The sequence below is a fragment of the Heterocephalus glaber genome, unplaced genomic scaffold (genome assembly GCF_053883595.1).
Source record: "Heterocephalus glaber isolate CG9 unplaced genomic scaffold, H.glaber_assembly_v1.0 deba00000937, whole genome shotgun sequence".
Classification (NCBI taxonomy): domain Eukaryota; kingdom Metazoa; phylum Chordata; class Mammalia; order Rodentia; family Bathyergidae; genus Heterocephalus; species Heterocephalus glaber.
In genome coordinates this window covers 8,833,265-8,847,109 of record NW_028258173.1, presented here as the reverse complement: position 1 = coordinate 8,847,109, position 13,845 = coordinate 8,833,265, and the positions used below count along the sequence as shown (strand labels likewise).

Below are 13,845 nucleotides of genomic sequence, written 5' to 3'. Positions count from 1 at the left end.
ACCCCTAGGCCTGCAGTTCTATGTGGCTATCTTTAAACCACATGATTATTTTGAGACAGGGTCTCACTAAGTTTCCCAGGCTGACCTCGAACTCACAACTCTCCTGCCGCAGCCTCTCAAGTAGCAGCTAGTACCAGGCTGTATGTTTTTTCTAGCTCTGTTTCCTCAATACTACTTCCTCTCCAAATCTACTGTAAAATCCTCAGCAGGTCTGCTGCCAAAAACATGGAAGAAATCACAGACATGACCCACAGTGGCATGTTCTTAGGGATAGAGCCAGTTGAGGTCCACTCCTGGGTGTTATTTTAATGGTACAAAACAATGCTCAACCATTATTCATTGAGAAGCTTTTCAGAATTTCATGGAGGCAGGATTGAGCCAGGTAATTAAAGGGAATCTGGGAACAGAGTTCAGGTTCCGGTCTCTGTGCTCCTTGTGGGATGTGACTGATCAAGGTGAGGTGATTGTATTTTCTGAGTATTCACTGAGAAATGACCCAAGATATCCCTGCAGGTTGTAAGGGAGAAACAGCAAATACAAATGGTTTCTGGCTTCTTCAAAGAGACTTGGCCAGTGGAAAGCCATGAAGACAGTTATTGCATATTTCCCCAAACTTCTTTTTCTTGGAGGGAAGGGACTGCTGTCTTTAACATTAATACTTTAAAACTGAAGTATGACCTTCTCCTATTACAGCCAAGGAGGGACTGATCTACTGTCCACAGAGAAGAGAATCTGTTGTAACTGACTACAGGGCCCCTGTGCCTGTTCGGCTGCCCCTCAGCTTGGCTCAAAAGCCACATGTCACTGCTAATGGCCACATGCCATGCTGCTCCCTATCAGGCTGCTGCCCAGCCCTCTGAAGAAGCAGTACATTATTTTAAAATGCTTTTCAGATGGTGAAAGCGCATGATTTCCATCCACCACGATCTTCAGCTACTGTAGCACAGTCCCTCAGTACCTGAGGAGGATTGGTTCCAGGGTCACGCCTCCCCCATGCCAAAATTTGTGGGTGCTCAGTATCATATAAAAATGCATGGTATTTGCATATAACATGTGCACACCCTCCCGTATACTTTACATCATCTCCACACTACTTATCATATCTAACACAATGTCAAAGCTATACAAATACTAGATGACATACTGTATTGTTCAGGGAATAACAAGAAAAGTATGTATGTGTTCAATACTGATGCCATTTTTTTCAACTATTTCCTATTCATGGTTAGTTGGATCCATAGATACAGAACGCACAGGTACAGAGTGGATACATGTTCAAGGTTGTGATTCAGAGAGTCTTTAGTGTCAAATATTTGGAAGACATTTAGTCCCATGGACAAAGTGGCAGCAAGCATATGACTAGAGGCAGATAATCTACTCTCAGCTACAGTGTTTATCACAAAGGAACAGTCATGCTGTTGGCTCACCTGTGCTGTATCTTGCTTTGGATTGCCTTGGATTTGTTCGTATCTGAACTATCCTGTTTAGTATCTTAATGACCAAACTCTCTTGCTGTGGTGAGATGTGTAAGCAGGGTGGTTCTGGTATCTGTCTTGAATATTAGAGTGTAACAAAAAGGAAAGCATGAGCAAACTAAAATATATAAAATAAGAAGTAGGTGAAACAACATTCTGTGTTCTTGATCAGAAGGGCTGCAAACCAAAAAGCTCCTAATTCTATTCTAATTAATGGCTTTAATAGTACCCCAGGAAAAATCCAACAGAATTTTTCAACCAGACAAAAGGGATCTAAAGCTCATCTGGGGAAAAAATGCATAAAATGAGAGACTTATTACTAGAACATTATAAAATAGTAATAATGAACACAAGTCTTTCTCACTGTAGAAGGATACTTTACTTTCTTCGGGTTTATCGTTGTCTTAGAAAGCCTGTGAGACACAGGGGTTGCCATGTGTGGAGGGTGGTGTGTATGTTTCTAGAGTGCTATCAGAAGACAGAAGTTTTCACCCAGCTGTCTCAAGGACTTCCTGATGATATTTGGAAGTTATCAAAATGAAAGAGAATTTCTGTGAATTAAATTTGGATTCTAAAATCAGCTTCTAGATTTTTCCTGCATTTTAAGACAGTAATTCTGAAGCTTCTGCTTCCTCTCCACATTCAGAATAGACAGCTTTGTGCCAATCTTGGGATGTCAACACCTCCTGCAGACTCAACCTAAGTTTGTATTTATCTAAACCAAATGTCAAGTCTATGTAGCTGTGCATCTATTCTAAAGCTAGGAATAATTCAATCAGTACTTTTCTATATCCCTCTACAACTGTTAACTAAGGGTTACCTCTAGCAATCACCTACTTCTCACCTAGACCTTTCCTCCAAGCACTATTATACAGATGCCAGTATTCATTTAGATAAACCATCTACTACTTTGGTGTGAGTTCCTTATTTGGCTCATTACCTTCCTCACTTCCAAAGAACTTGTCCTCCACACTAGGTCATGCCAGTGGTCCCAAGGGCATTACTAATAATGAAATTATTTCCCAAATTTCAATTCTAGGCATGCCAGATGGCTCACCACCTGTCTTCTATATTTCCAGCTTCTTTCCTAGCAAATTCTCAATTCAATTATTCTCTGGTCTCCCTGGCACCTCTACTTCATTAGCTCAACCACCTTTTCACTTTCATTAGCCCACTGTGTCCTCACTGCTCTCCTCATCCAAAAGTAACCCCTCACACAACCACCCTCTAGGCATATCCTTGCACACATGCCTAGTTAATGTCAACTCTTAATCTACTCTACACATGTTCCCAATTGGCTGCATAGGGCTGCAGAAAAAAATCTACCACCATGATGGCTGGCTGAACCCTCTCTGAGCTGCCTGGCACTTCTACAACATTTCTTTCAGGAAGGCATGATCATGGGGCAGGGATTTAGTTCAGTGGTTCTGCGGCCTGCTTTGCAAGCACAAGGTCCCAAGTTCGATCCCTGGTACTGGGAGGGGCAGGGGGAGACATGATCTCATTCTTCCTTTTTTCTTAATCTTCAAAACCTCCTCTTCCCAGTTAATGTCTGTATGTCTTATATCATTCAGTAATTAGAAGAAAATGTCCTACCTCTGCCACCACTAATGCACCAATGGCTTGTGTCACCTGTTCTGCCTTCCGTCTTGATGGATCATCCTTATTGCTATCCTACCACCTCTTGCCTCCCCAGCAATATGCTCCTACAGTTCCCTTGGGCCGTCCATTTTTCCTACTTTAGTGGATTATTTCCATTAGTATATATCTTCTATAATATTTCCATTTTCACTTCATTTCCCAATTTCTCATTTTCTCTCTGACCTACTCCAATCAGTCGCTTCCATCATGCCACCAGGGCTCTTGTCAGGGTCACCACTGGTTTCCATTTGCCCAAATCCAGGGGTCACTTCTCAGCTCTTATCTTGCTCACCCTTTTAACAGTGCAGATTTATAAGCAATTCCCCAATATTTTAACAGTCCACCTTTGACTTCCATGGAACTAGTCTCTCCTGGTATTCCTGTCATCACTGTCCACTCCTCCATTTCCTCTGCTGAATTCTTCTCTGTGTCCTGATATCTACAAGGAGGAAAAATGTGCTCAGCCTTCAGCCTTCTTCTCTCTCCTGTCTATCCTCAGTCCCTAGTTGACCTCAGCCAAATCCATGGCTTTCATCATTCTAAGGCATCATCTATAACTTCCACAGTCGTAGATCTGTCTGCCTACATGATACTGCTACTTGGGTATTGAAAAGGCATCTCAGGTACTGAACTTTTGATGTTCATCCTCTCCAATCTTGCTCTTCGCCAAGTGACTTCTTCACCCAGTTGCTCTATCAAAAGCCTAAGAAATTGTCCTTCTTCCTTCTCCTCTCATAGTCTTCATCTGTGACAAAGTCCACAAGCTCAGCATCCAACTTCATCACTGTTTCTTCAGTCCAAGCTGCACCTCCTCCAGTGATCAACATATCCTCTCAACTAATAATCTGAATTCTATTCATATCCCCCAGCTTTTAGAATCTTCTCTTCGCATAAGCACAGAATAACACTAAGATGTGTCAGCTCAAATGACTCCCCCTGACTCCCAATGGCTTCCTGACACACCTAAAATGAGATCAGAGCCCTGTCCACCTGGAGTGCACCTATTCCTTGTGCTGCCCCCTTACTCACACTGACTCTCCCTTGACTGTCCCTCAAGTACACCAACCTCCCCCCTACTCAGGGCCTTTCTTGCTGATGGTCTCTCTCTGACCAGGATGCTCCCGCTGACCAGGATACTCCTTCGAAGTGGGATGCTCCCTTTTCAGTTCTCTCTCTGGCCATGATACTCTCTCCATAGACACTCATGTCTCTTCCCTCACTTCATTCAGGTCTCTTCTCAAAAGCCACCTTCTTTCCAATGATGAATGTAATTATATTGTATACCTAAAATGTACCAATAAAATAAAAAATTTTTTAAAAAGCCACCTTCACAGAGAGGTCTTCCCTGACTACCTATCGGAAATAACAGCCCAAGTACACTTTCATCCTAGTACTCAGTCTACAATCAGAGGACATTCTACTGTGTATCTTTGTCTATTATATATCTTCCCCAAATGGGCTATAAATCCTATGATGGGAAGTCATTTGTCTTTTTATTGGTACACTGATATTGCCCGAAGGTTTAAGATCCCACAAAATAGTCACCCATCGTGTGAGTAGATGAGTGAATGAATGAATGAATCAATCAGTCAGTCAACAACTGAAGTAAAGAGTTGGGCCTCTGTTGAAAGTCTGCCTCTGTCTTCCAGTCTGCAGCTGAAGGTGGCTATACAAAAGGGCAGAACAATTACATCAACTGCTCTGTTTCAACTCCACAGTCTCAACCACACCAAGGAACATCCACAAAGACTGGGCGCATTTCTCCTGAGGGTTTTTCTTTCCTCCTCTTTTCATCGGTATCATCTTTTCCCTGCCCATGTATGCAGGAGGTGGCTTTGATCAGCAGAGGAAAATGTCAGCATACAAAGCTAGAAACAGTCTGTATGCCTTCAATGCTTCCTTTTCTTCCTCTGTGACGACAGCAGTTGCTGCTATATCTATAATTTTCTGTTCAGGTAACATCTTATTTCATGCTGAAACCATGTCTTTTTTTCCCCATTACTGATGTAAAAGAGTGCTTATTTCTAATTATATTGCAGGCACTCAGGGAATTCAAAGAGCAGAAAATATGTCAGGAATAATTTACAAATTGTGGCTATTTGTGTACATGCTTGCCTGGACTGCAGCAAATGTAGAAAAGGGAAAAATTTGCTCATTAAAAATACCAGCTCTCCTCAGCAGCTCCCTTATTCCATTTGTTCTCCAAGTCCTCATTAAATACGAATGTAAACACTAAATGTGAATGTGCTTGTGGAAAATTATTTTCCCCATCCCTCGATTTTTGAGTGAGAATCTAGAAATGAAACTTTCCACAACTGTTCCCACCCTGCCTTGGTAACTCTATTTCCCTCCCACTCAAGTAATTGTTGCTAAAAAAGAAAAGGCATTTTTCTCTGTTTTTATTAACTCAGATGCCACAGAAGCTGGAAAATTCTTCTCAGAGTCATAAGAGTTGTGACTGACTATTCCGTGGATGTTGGGATGAAGGTATCATGCATAAGATGGAAGACCATTATACTCATCTTAGGACACTGAGTCTAAACTTACTTTTTATACATTTTAAACTCTATTAAATGATAAGGTTCTCAAGGTCTAAGATATGCTTTCTATTTCTTTGATATTTTGCTACAGTGCTAAGAACTGTACAGAACTTTCAATCCAAAACTTCAGTGAATATGAATGCAGCCACTCAACAGATCCCAAATACTTGGCTCTACCCACTACTTATAGATGGGGCTGGTATTTGATTATTAGGGGTTGCCTGGATTTAGGATGAAGCCTTCTGAACCTTCCATAACCTAATAAATAAACTTCTAAGCATTTAATAGGGCATTCTCTTTTCAAGGACTCCTGTAGCAATACAACCTTGCCTACTTCATCAGCCATGAGCTTATTTTATTCAAGAAAAGTGTGAGGTGGGGGGAACTAGACTCAAAAACATGGTACTACAGTCACAAGGCATCTTATTAGTCAAACAAATTTTCAATAAACTCTTCCATTGCTCAAGCATACACTGAGTTTAGGGCAAATCTCCATCTTCTCATTTAAAAAGGAAATTGGCCAACCTGAATAATACAAACTTTTGGAGACATAGATGTGGTTGTAATAGTCAAATGTCTATTTGCCATACTGAATTTTCTAATTTTTTTACATATGTATATTTAAAATAAAATATATTAAATTAGAAGTATTGCTTTTGCTCATTCTCATATTTCACAAAACAACTTTACTCAATCTTTGCATCTGATGCTAGTGTTGCAGTCACAAAAGAGACTTTTCACTTATTAAATGATTTTCAACAGCACATGATTTCTACTTCCAAGTTATTTCAAATTTGGCTTTTCATGCCCACATATGATAATGTCCATAATTTTTATCTGGAGCTGCAAGGACTCACATAAAATAGTTGTTCATGGTTTTCATCCATCCTATAGGAGTACATTTGATTTGCATTAGGTAACCGCATGCTGTATTGATCAGCATGGCTTCTGTGCCAAGTAAGAATTGATGGATTCTGGTCCAGTGACGGGTACTTGCTGGGTGGGTGAAAGAAAGAGCAGATCCAGGGGCAAAGAAGCGCAGAGGAGGTTGTTGGAATGATGCAAACAAGTTATAAGAAGGGATTTGAGAGTCATAGTAAGAAGAGAGCCAAGAAAAACTAATGAAGCAAATGCAGCAGGACTAGATAACTAAATGTCTTTGGGAATTAGAGAAAAGGAGATAAATGATGCTGGAATTTCTGGCTTGAGAAGCTAAGTAGATTTGGTTCTATTGAACCATTCCTCAGGAAGAATGAAAGAGAGAGAGAGAAGTCTGAGGTGAGGAAAAGGAGATCGGGTAATCTCTTCCCTATTAGACCCACCAAATATAAGTGACTGTGGGACAAACAAGTAAACAAGTAAACAAGCAGGATATTTGCTTCTCATCTTCATGAGAAAAAGCTTGGCTGGAGAACTGATTTGGAAGCCTCAGCCCATAAGTTCTAAAGGTAATGATGATGAGGCTGAGTGTATCCCCAGGAGAGAAGGAACATAGAAAGAAAACGGGAGAATGATGACATGTTAGAGGAGGGAATCTAATTTAATGGGCAGGCAAGGAAAAAGCAGCCCTGTAAAAATTATTAAGATGTTTCCAGAAAGTAAGGATGAGAACAGTTAGCCATTGCAAATGCCCCAGGGATTTCAGTGAAATGACTCATAGTTTCCTACTCGATTTGATATTTAGGTCACTGGTTGGGAGGTGACAGAATGCAAAGAATTGAAAACAGCTCATGTGGAATTGTATTTTAGTGAGTTTTGTTGAAAAATAAAATAAGAAAGTAGGTGGCATTGGCACTGGTGGGGTAGATGGTGGCAGAGTTGATGGAAGACATTTTTTTTTTTGCAGATAAATGACATGCATAAGCTGACTGAAAATGCCAGAAGAGGAGGCAGTGAGGAAGAAAGGATCATGAATGGAGGAGAGAGAGGAGGAGGCCAGGTAAGGAAGAACCAAGAACTGATGAATAAGGGAGCAGATCCTCATCTCCTGGGGCTGGAGGATTGTCAAAGGGGGAAATATGGAGCAAGAGGAACTTGGAGCTGAGAGTGGCCCCTCCTCATTGTGTCAGGTTTTCCTTGAAAGTGAGGGGAGGTTTTTTTTTTTTTTTGCTGAAAGGTAGGACGATGAAGCTAAGCAGGGAAAGGGCTTACAAAATCTGGTAAATCTTTAAATAATCCCTGAAGGAACAACAGAAAGATGAGAACAAGCCTCAAGAGCCTAGAATCTGAGCCTAGAAGCTCAAGTCCTGGAATCTGTCTGGCACTAACCCCACAACTGTGTATGACCTCAGCAGCACTTTGGTAGCTCAAGTAGAAGGACAGAAGAGGCAGATCCAAGGCTGAGGTTGAATGACAAGGTCTGAGGGAACTGAAGTTTCCAGAAAAGAGCAATCCAGAGGATCGATGGAAAAGCAGGAAAAGAACCAGGAGAGAAAGATGATGACTATAAGAAAGTGCCAAAAACAGAGGTCTCTGGAGGAAGGGAAATAACAAAGGGCATGGAAACATAGGATGCTGAGGTCCAAGGATAAGATATTGAAGTTTAAATCTGCATGAGAATGAGGCTCAGGGTGTGGCCACAGACATGGACACCAAGAACTCTGCCCCAGTGGAAGCTGGTACTGATGGGGCTGCTGTGTGTCCACCATGTTCTGCTTCCTTTTTCCTCTGGGCCTTCAGGGAGTCTGCATTTCCCAGCATTCCTGGCAGTGATGTAAGCCATATGATTGAGTTCTGGCCAATGGGAGGGAAGCAAGAGAGACACAGCATTTTCTAGGCTTGGCACCTGAAAAAATCTCTCACAAAATCCTTTTGGCTTATGTTCTTCTTTGGGGGGACACAGGGGACCTAGTAAAGAGCCCAAGACACCAGGAACAACCAGACAAATGGAGCCCAACGATGTAAACAACAACAAGTCACATGGGACAGGGTATAGAGCAGTCTGCCCCTCCCCATTCTACCCAGGTGGGACCCTGCCTTGTGCAAGGAAAAATCCTTCACTGGGGCTTTCAGGGCTGCTTGTCATGGTCGTCAGCCTGGTCTTTGCAGAGAGAGAAAAGTCTTGTAATTGAGGGCTAAAATTAGAATAATGTCAACCCTGTCTCCTGGCTCAGTGGCCAGAAGTGCAGGAGAAAAGGAGTAGCCATCACCTGAACCAGAAAGTGGAGATGATGAGATAGTAAAGGACATGTTTTTCCAGAAAGATCTGGAAGGGAAGGCAGCACTGAGTGGATGAGCCAAGAAAGAAGACTGGGAACAAAACAGTTAAACCCAGATGAAATGAACTGAGCCCGGCTTACAATGGAGGTTGTGGTTTTAGGTTCAGACAAACACTGGGCAGTGGCTGAAAAAGGAAGGGAAGAAATATGCACTTTGTGAGGTTTTGCCATGTGCTGAGGACTGAAATGGATGTGGTCACAAAGGCCCAAACACTCTGTAGAACTGAAATTTTGGAACTGAGCAATGGCTAAATGATTTGGATTTTCCTACCCCAACACACACACACACTCTCTCTCTCTCTCTCTCTCTCTCTCTCTCTCTCTCTCTCTCCTCAATGTGGTTGGAGCTCACTTTGTCTCAACTGCTTCCCCAACCTCTCACCTCAGGGCCTCATCTTTGCTGCCCCTTAGTCTGGAAGGTTCTATTCTCACACTCTCCCACTCTCCCATCACTTTATGATTTCAGTCTCTGCTCAATGCCTTGTTTAAATAGCCTATCAAAATTACTCTTGGTTACTCTTTCTCTCTATGACCAATACCTGGCCTCATTTTATTTCTCTTTTTGCTTTTGTCCCGATTTGCAGTTACTAAACATACAGATACAGGCATATAATACATATAAACATTTATATAATATACAATCAATATACACATTTATTTTACTACCACTTCTAAATTTCTATTTGTATTATTCAAATTTGTATCCACCTCCCCACTAGTCCATGAGCCTGTTCTGTGCTCTGCTCTTTTGTATCTGCAAAGCCGAGCACAGTATCTACCACACAGTAGGTGGTCAGTGAAGATTTGTGAGTGAATGCTATGGAGGCCAACATAAAGATATAAGTCATGATTCTCTCCAAGAATTGCACAAGATGAAACTAGCTTTCATGGCAATATGAAGGAAAGCGTTGATAACTTTCTCTCCTAATTACAAAAAGTTATTAGAGATCAGAATAGATATCAAAGAAAAACAGAATCACCTTCTCTTGAGAGATTTGGAAGGGAAAGAAATGAGATAATTATCTTTCTGGGGGTAGAAAAAGGATGAAGAGAAATGGATTAGATGATATTGCGTGGTTCTTTTCAGATTGAAGAGCCTATTTCCCCAGTGATTTGGGGTTATTTTTCCCTGTCTTTTCTAAGTGAGCAGCAGAGTAAATTGAATCTCTTGGTTTCAGGGCTAAAAGATGCTATCAATTTCCATAGATTGTAGGTAGGATGGCATGGTGCAGCCACAGTTGGTCCACAAATCATCCACTTAGCTGGATCACACACAATTTCCAGTTATAGGAACTCAGTGAGACAGTTCAGGGTGTCAGCTGGCCACTGCCCACCAAACCCCTTCCTCCAGCTAACCAACACATTCAGTCCCAAAGACAAGATGCAGGGCGAGAGAGGAATGCGCATAGCTTGTCACTTGCCAGCCTCCATGTACTATCCTGGGTAGATTCTCCAAGCCTTAATTATGTTAAATCAGTCAACAGGAAATGAGATCTTCATAGCTATGATTCTGATTTCAAAAACTGTGCCAATCAGAGTGAGAGTTTTTGTTCCCCTGTCAAAACAATCATTTATACAAAGTTCTAAGAAAATAATGCCCCCTTCCCACAACCCTCTCCAAAAAATATATATAAAGGAAACAAAAAAGCCCAATACTATTGAACGAAGGCATAATGCTCAAGACAGCAGTGATATCTTTGGCTACCTATAATGTACAATCTGTTCTTTAAACCTCATTCCTGCTATATTGGCTGACAGTCTACTGTTGGAAGACTAATGGGTAAAATATAGGGTGTTAGTGAGGTTTTAGTTTGCTGTCAAAACCTAAAACATGAGAAAAATCATGGCTAGAAAGACATTGATTAAAATAAGACTTGAGAGACTAGAGGTGTTATCTCAGTGGTAGAGCACTTGCCTACTATAGGAGGCCCTGGGTTGAATCCCCAGTACCACAAAAACAAACAAAACTGACTTGGTTCTAGACCTTGATGGTTCTAGAATAAAAGGGTCAAACGATGGCGATGAAGCTGGATAAGTAACTGTTAGAGAGAAAGTGAGTTCTCTTAGGCTACCACAGCACTCACCACCCCAATCAAAATAGTTTTCCTTTTAAATCTTTCCTGAATGCCTGTCATATCCCAGGCACTGCTAGTACAAAGACTAAGGATACAGAAACAGGTACGATATGGAAGCTGAACTGGAAGAACCAAGCAGTGAATGAGATCAAATATGTAAACGAATAAAGTACAATGCAAACTAACCGATGCTAATAATCAATAGATGGAAAAAGCTGTAGAGGTCATCTAGAAGGAGCTAATACTTCAGCCTGAATGAGTTAGAGACTTTCATAAAGTAGGAAGTGTTTCAGCTAGGTCTTGAAGACTGACTGGGTAATTGCCAAGCAACGGGAAATAGCAGTGAGGGCAAGTTCACTGGAGAGGCCAATGTGAGCATGGCAAAGCCTGAAATGTGGAACTGCAAGAGACACATAGAGGCTGATTCACATTACCCTCCACCATTTCTCAAGAACCTGGCGCCACGGCTGAGCAAATACCTACATCCCTAATTAAGTGGTCAACTAGAAACAGGAAGTTGTTTCTTTGGCTATTTCAGGGTAAATTCCCTGGTGGCACTGTTGGGAATGAGGTGGGATGTGCAGGAATGGGGTGATAGGAGTGGTGGGAGGCCCCAGGATCCTTACAGGATGGGGAAGCTGGCATGGAACGCAGCCCTGAGATGTCAGAGCACAGAGGGAGAAAGCTGCCCTGTCCTGGTTAGAAAGCTGCCTAAATGCACCAAATTCTCTTGTAAACATTCTGTTTATATCTGCCCACCTTGCCCTCTACAGGGAAGCAAATACCTGCCAGGCCCCAGCCATCCATTTCTACTTCCCTCTTCCTTTTCTATTTCCTACTCTGAGTCATTGGGTCCTGATCACTGGGTGCTTTGGGTCCAAAGAAAGAAAATCCTGTTTGAACATTACTATCAGCAAAACCCAGTTGAGAATGTTCAATAAATTCTCTATGAAGAATGGTTGGAAAGGGGTATTTCATTTAACTAAATACTGTAGTTAAATGAAAATTGCTAATATAAATCATACACAAATCGCCAATTTTGAAAGAATTAGTGCTTAACAAAGTGCACATAATCCCAAAGCCCTTTTATTTAGTATGCATACATGATTCACTACCTTAAAATTCAACTATCTTCAGTGAATCTTAACTTGTTTTATGGCACTATGAAAACTCCATGTTCGAGTTACATGATTTTTTAACAGATGGGAGTTTTATGACAAACTATTAGGAGCCTATAATGTAAGCCAAAGGGCTAACATTTGAGGATGATCTGATTCCTCCCTCATTCACTCAGTAGCACTTAGTACTGCACCCAGAGCAAGACACCAGAAGATGAATAAAGAGCAAGCCTGTTCCTCCTCAAAGAATTCACGGAGGGGAACACATCTACTTTTAATAATACTTGTGACACACCAGCTAATTGTAATAACTGAAGTAAGAAAAGGCACAGAGAAGAGAAAGCACTCCATTCTGCCTGCTTAAGGGAGTCAGAGCAAGGAAGGACTGACACAGGAAGAACCCTAAGAAAAGTCACGCTGCAGCTGGGGTGAAGACAGCGGGTAAGGAAAGGGTGCCATGGAATCCAGTCCCAAATCTGAGCTTGTCATTGAATCCTACTCCTTCTTTCTCATCCTTCAACCAACGATTATAGCCATTTAAGCTTTTTAAAATATAAATCCAGTTTTCTTTGTGTCTAATCTCGATTTAGGGAGGGAGTGATGGAATCTTTTGGAAAGGCAAGTCTTGACTGAGCTGATCAGTCTGGTTCCCCTCATTCCTTGAACCCGATGAGCTCTCCTGCAAGCTATTTTCTGTGTGTGAAGGACAGTATTATTCTCTCCTTGGGAATAACAGTGAGGGGCAAGAGGGCCAACTTTGGAGAGAGGACAGGCAATAAGATCAGCACACAGTGAGCATGAGGAGAAATAGCAGGGCAAGGGGATAGGAACAGCCACAGTGCTACTTCAATGACACCCAAGGGTGTCACTGGAGCAGGGGCATCAGTAAAGGAGGCCCAAGCCCTGTGGACATCTGGAGGAAAGAGCAAACACAAGGGCTCTGAGGAGTAAAGGCTGGGAGTGGGATCTGCCAGGAAGTCAGCGAAGAAGCCAGGAAGCTTGGAGGTGGCAGCAAATGAAGCCAGAGAGGCAGCCAGGAGCCTAGGAGATCTACAAGCCTGTCCTTGGGTCCTTGGACTCAGCTCCAACAGCATCTGATTTGCATTTTTACTGGATCATTCTGGCTGCCAAGCAGGGACCTGACTATAGCAAAGAAAGAATGAGAACAAAGAGACACTGCCCTCTAGGTAGAAGAAGACGGTGGTAGGTAGCTAGGAACATGTACTGAAAGCCTCATCATTATATGTAGTTATTAATGCAACAACAAAGAACAAGAGGCTGGGGGTAAAGCTCAGCAGTAGAGTAGATGCTTAATAAGTGTTAATCCCTGGTTTCCATCATCAGCACCAAAAAGTTAAAAACAACAGTATTCATGCTTGTAGGCATTTTGAATCACCATGCTAGTGATTATGGAACAGCAGCAATTGGCCAGTCCACCAACAACAGTGCAGAGCAGGCCTTGCTTTTGGCATCTCCCTTTTGCTAAGTATCTTCCCATTCTCTAAGTATCAGCTGTGAGCCTGCATATAACAGAGAGAGAAAGAAAGTGCATTGCCCTCCCAGAGGATTATGTTACAGGAGGTCATCACACCAAAGAACCCATCAGAATAGAAGTGATGCGCATAAAATTTGAAAAATTGGGTGCAATTGAAGTTACAGAGAAAGTGTTCTCATTGTAGATTTATGAGTACAAAGGCTGAAAGTCAATGAAGTGGACTCGTGGCTAGAATTCCAACCCAGGAGCCACAACTGCAGGCAATACAGCATGCTAAAGGCAC

The 13,845-nt window shown here is 42.0% G+C and overlaps 1 protein-coding gene and 1 pseudogene across 21 annotated transcripts in view; both read right to left on the bottom strand.

The window, feature by feature from the left end:
• Window positions 1-13,845, bottom strand: part of Slc39a11 (solute carrier family 39 member 11) — a 486,128-nt gene that overhangs the window by 194,161 nt on the left and 278,122 nt on the right. The window lies entirely within an intron of this gene.
• Window positions 1-13,845, bottom strand: part of LOC147828767 (coatomer subunit delta pseudogene) — a 77,901-nt pseudogene that overhangs the window by 32,126 nt on the left and 31,930 nt on the right. Inside the window, exon 1 of the transcript XR_015450130.1 lies at window positions 1-13,845. This exon is cut by the window's left edge and continues 32,126 nt beyond it; it is cut by the window's right edge and continues 31,930 nt beyond it. The product of XR_015450130.1 is annotated as a coatomer subunit delta pseudogene (transcript).